At 49.7% G+C, this 5,368-nt stretch overlaps 2 non-coding genes across 2 annotated transcripts in view; both read right to left on the bottom strand.

Annotated features, from left to right (window-relative positions):
• Positions 1 to 3,295: 3,295 nt before the first annotated feature.
• LOC125076665 lies at positions 3,296 to 3,452 on the bottom strand. The gene has a single exon (XR_007120590.1). It is a non-coding gene; the product is annotated as a 5.8S ribosomal RNA (ribosomal RNA).
• A 461-nt stretch (positions 3,453 to 3,913) lies between these two features.
• Positions 3,914 to 5,368, bottom strand: part of LOC125076660 — a 1,907-nt gene continuing 452 nt past the window's right edge. The window contains exon 1 of the ribosomal RNA XR_007120588.1: positions 3,914 to 5,368. This exon is cut by the window's right edge and continues 452 nt beyond it. This is a non-coding gene — a ribosomal RNA (small subunit ribosomal RNA).

Below are 5,368 nucleotides of genomic sequence, written 5' to 3'. Positions count from 1 at the left end.
CGACGCGGACTTACGGCTAGGAAGATCCGCGGAAGGCCGGAACGCGGGTCCGGATTCCGCACGAACGTCCCGAGAGACGAACGAGCGTCGACCAGGCCCGGCACCGGCCGCATCCGCTTCCGTCCAAACCCGACACGCCCCGGTCCTCAGAGCCAATCCTTATTCCGAAGTTACGGATCCAATTTGCCGACTTCCCTTACCTACATTATTCTATCGACTAGAGGCTCTTCACCTTGGAGACCTGCTGCGGATATGGGTACGAACCGGCGCGACATCTCCACGTACATCCCTCACCTGAATTTTCAAGGTCCGCAGAGAGTATCCGGACACCGCCGCAAATGCGGTGCTCTTCGCGTTCCGAACCATATCTCCCTTCTATAGGATTCCATGGAACTCGAACGCTCAGGCAGAAAAGAAAAACTCTTCCCGGACCCCTCGGCGGCGTCTTCAGGCCACTTTGGGTTACCCCGTCGAACACTCGCTTTGAAACGAGGGAACGATTATTGAAACGGTTCCGCTGCCGGGGTTCCGGAATAGAACCGGATTCCCTTTCGCTCGAAGGGCGTTATTTCGTTATATCACATTCTCTCGAATTGACGAATAAACGACAAAACAAAAAAAAACGTAAACATAAAAAAAAACACGCCACATCGACATAAGATCTCTCCTTGAGCTTAGGATCGACTGACTCGCGAGCAACTACTGTTCACGCGAAACCCTTCTCCACGTCAGTCCCTCCAGGGCCTCGCTGGAGTATTTGCTACTACCCACCAAGATCTGCACCGACGGAGGCTCCAAGCGGGCTCACGCCCAGACCCTTCTGCGCACTCCGCCGCGCACGTCCTACTCGTTACGGCATAATGACGCAAACGTACAACGTCGCACGTGCCCGTAACGGTAGTGTATAGGCAAAACGCTTCAGCGCCATCCATTTTCAGGGCTGGTTGCTTCGGCAGGTGAGTCGTTGCACACTCCTTAGCGGATTCCGACTTCCATGGCCACCGTCCTGCTGTCATGAGCGACCAACGCCTTTCATGGTGTCCCAATGAGCGTTTTTTAGGCGCCTTAACACTACGTTTTGGTTCATCCCACAGCGCCAGTTCTGCTTACCAAAATTGGCCCACTTGGCACCGTCATCAGATCTCCGGCTTCATCGTTCGAGTAAGCCGGAGTTCTCACCCATTTAAAGTTTGAGAATAGGTTGAGGTCGTTTCGGCCCCAATGCCTCTAATCATTCGCTTTACCGGATGGGACTGTTAATTATCGACGCCAGCTATCCTGAGGGAAACTTCGGACGGAACCAGCTACTAGATGGTTCGATTAGTCTTTCGCCCCTATACCCAGTTCCGACGATCGATTTGCACGTCAGAAATCGCTACGGTCCTCCATCAGGGTTTCCCCTGACTTCGACCTGACCAGGCATAGTTCACCATCTTTCGGGTCCCAGCATCTGTGCTCAGAGCGCGCCTGCATTCACGGATTGGAAACGAGACGCCTCGGGAGTGCGAGAGATCGATCGAGACCGAAGCTCCATCCTCCCTGAGCGCGCGTGTTTAGCGCGCGCCTTCACTTTCGTTGCGCCTTTCAGTTTTATGTATAAATATCTCAATGACTCGCACACATGCTAGACCTCCTTGGTCCGTGTTTCAAGACGGGTCCTGCGAGTGCCCGAAAATGAATCATCGCAGACGGATACGCGCACAGTCCGAGACAACACGGCAGCGACGACAGCAGCGCCGCGTCGACGTCCGCACTCGGGCAGGACATCGACAAACGACGTTCGCTTGCGTCGGGCCGGACGCGCGTGAGACGCGTGGCGCGATTCGTATTATAAGTACGATTTTGTACTACCGTCCGACGGCCGGTCGGCCACCGTCACGGTCCAATAGACGTGCGCGAACACGACGACTGGACTCCCGAACGGCGCTTAGACCGACATCGAACGGGTCGCGATGTATTACTGAGAGAGAAGTGCACGCCGTCGACGAACGTCGACGGACGCGACCCGTGCCCCACGACGCACCCGCGAGGGGAGGTATGAGACATCGAGGCGCGCGCCCGTACGCCGTCGAATGACGATGAATCTCTCCGTTCGTTCATTCGAGTTTCGCAGGTTTACCCCCTGAACGTTTCACGTACTCTTGAACTCTCTCTTCAAAGTTCTTTTCAACTTTCCCCTCACGGTACTTGTTCGCTATCGGTCTCGCGGTAATATTTAGCCTTAGATGGAGTTTACCACCCACTTAGGGCTGCACTCTCAAGCAACCCGACTCTGAGGAGCGTACCTCTCGCCGTCTCGCTCCGTCGCTACGGGCCTGGCACCCTCTACGGGAAAACGGCCCCGTTCAAGACGAACTTGGACAGGAGTGGCGACGACGAGAAAGCGATACCTCCCGAACACCACATCTCCCGCGATCGTTACAACCGCGGGATTCAGTGCTGGGCTATTTCCTGTTCGCTCGCCGCTACTAAGGAAATCCTGGTTAGTTTCTTTTCCTCCGCTTACTAATATGCTTAAATTCGGCGGGTGATCCTCCCTGATCTGAGGCCAACGATAAAAAAAACGAGGCAGACGCGATATCCGTCAACGCGACGGCGCCGCTTTCGTCGAGACGAGAGAGAATTTTCATTCCGATCGTTCCGACGTCGGCGTCGACGCGCTCTTCGGACGTCGAGTCCGCCTACTCGATATATATACAATATATATATATACGAATGTTTCGATGTCATCACGTTCAACGATGCGAGCGCGCTTTATTTACACATCATATAAACACGTTCGTCTCGTATACGTCGTAACGATCGCGGAGCTTTTGTATTCGAAATTTTGACATTAGAGTATGAACAAAAGAAACGCACGTACTCGATAATCACGAGACGAAGAGATCACCTAAACTCCGATTACCCTCTTTGATCGAGAACAACTCAATGAAACGATCGAAAGGTCGGAGATGGGCGCTCCTCGTCTGGCGACGAGCGACGCTCTCAGTCTCTCTGACGTCGCATAACGAAACTCCGTGACGTAAACGTACACACGAACGCGTATATAAAAATATAAATAATATATACACACACACGCATGTAAACGTAAACATACATACACATCGTATTTGTTATATTTGAACGGACCGAGAACGAGATTTATATTAAGTATATTTAAACACGTAATATAACACATCGAACGCGGATACCGTCATATGTTCGAGAAACGTCAGTCAGTCTATTGAGTCGGTTACGAAATAATAGACATTACGACATTAAACATTGAACAGTGTGGTTTATATTTTTATACAGCCGGCCCTCAGACAGGAGTGGTCCTGGATGTTTCTCCACGGACCGCAATGTGCGTTCGAAATGTCGATGTTCAAATGTGTCCTGCAGTTCACACTATGACGCGCAGTTAACTGCGTTCTTCATCGACCCGCGAGCCAAGTGATCCACCGTCCAGGGTAATGGTTTTTAATTTGTTTTATTTTTATAATTTCTACGATCACTCGAACGATTCTATACGCCAGTGATATGAGTTTATTTTTTTTTTATTTTTATTTTTTTTTTTGTTTTTTTTCTCTTATTTTTAGTATACAGAGAAAAATTCAAAAAATTAAAAAAAAAAAAAAAAAAAAGTTAAAAAAAAAAAAAAGTACAAAAAAAAAAAAAAAAGAAATATACATTTTATTTGAAGATGACGATGTGCGTTAACACATCGTACTTTCCTCGAAATCGACATCGAAAAATATCAGAATAGGACGCGTTACACGACTCTGGACTCTGACTCGGACACACTGCTGTGTGAGAGAGAGAGAGTGAGAATCGCGTCCTCGCATCGAAACGACACATTCCGAACGTCGATATTTGTGTTTTAGAATTTTATTATCGTTCATTATCGCACTCTTTCGAGATTGATAATTTACGTTAATGATCCTTCCGCAGGTTCCCCTACGGAAACCTTGTTACGACTTTTACTTCCTCTAAATGATCAAGTTTGGTCAACTTCCCAGCAACGCCGACGGCCGTGAAGCCACCGCGTGTCGGTCCGAAGACCTCACTAAATCATTCAATCGGTAGTAGCGACGGGCGGTGTGTACAAAGGGCAGGGACGTAATCAACGCGAGCTTATGACTCGCGCTTACTAGGAATTCCTCGTTTATGGGGGATAATTGCAAACCCCAATCCCCAGCACGAAGGAGTTTCAACGGGTTGCCCGGGCCTCTAGGCCAGGGAGAACATGCTGATTCCTTCAGTGTAGCGCGCGTGCGGCCCAGGACATCTAAGGGCATCACAGACCTGTTATTGCTCAATCTCGTGCGGCTCGAAGCCGCCGGTCCCTCTAAGAAGAATTTTAATACGCCGCCAGTGAGTTGCTCGACCGAAATCGAGCACACCTAAATGACGACGCCTATTTAGCAGGCTAGAGTCTCGTTCGTTACCGGAATTAACCAGACAAATCGCTCCACCAACTAAGAACGGCCATGCACCCACCACCCACCGAATCAAGAAAGAGCTATTAATCTGTCAATCCTTCCGGTGTCCGGGCCTGGTGAGATTTCCCGTGTTGAGTCAAATTAAGCCGCAGGCTCCACTCCTGGTGGTGCCCTTCCGTCAATTCCTTTAAGTTTCAGCTTTGCAACCATACTCCCCCCGGAGTCCAAAATCCTTTGGTTTCCCGGAAGCTGCCCGCCGAGCCATTGTAGTAACGTCGGCGGATCGCTAGATGACATATTTACGGTTAGAACTAGGGCGGTATCTAATCGCCTTCGAACCTCTAACTTTCGTTCTTGATTGATGAAAACACCTTTGGCAAATGCTTTCGCTGATGTTCGTCTTGCGACGATCCAAGAATTTCACCTCTAACGTCGCAATACGAATGCCCCCAGTTATCCCTATTAATCATTACCTCGGAGTTCTGAAAACCAACAAAATAGAACCGAGATCATATTCTATTATTCCATGCACGAAATATTCAAGCGGCATTTTGAGCCCGCTTTGAGCACTCTAATTTGTTCAAAGTAAAATTGTCGGCCCATCTCGACACTCACTGAAGAGCACCGCTGATAGGATTTGATATTGAACCGGCGTTTTACCGCCGGCTCACCGACGATATGCTCCGCAGACGTGTCAGTATCACCGCGGATGCGGTGCACCGACAGCGCGGCGCACAAATGCTACTACGAGCTTTTTAAACCGCAACAATTTTAGTATACGCTATTGGAGCTGGAATTACCGCGGCTGCTGGCACCAGACTTGCCCTCCAATTGTTCCTCGTTAAAATATTTAAAGTGTACTCATTCCGATTACGAGGCCTCGAAAGAGTCCCGTATCGTTATTTTTCGTCACTACCTCCCCGTGCCGGGAGTGGGTAATTTGCGCG

This window comes from Vanessa atalanta, unplaced genomic scaffold (assembly GCF_905147765.1).
Source record: "Vanessa atalanta unplaced genomic scaffold, ilVanAtal1.2, whole genome shotgun sequence".
NCBI lineage: Eukaryota > Metazoa > Arthropoda > Insecta > Lepidoptera > Nymphalidae > Vanessa > Vanessa atalanta.
Note: the sequence above shows the minus strand (reverse complement) of the source record. Positions and strands in the feature narration are given on the sequence as shown.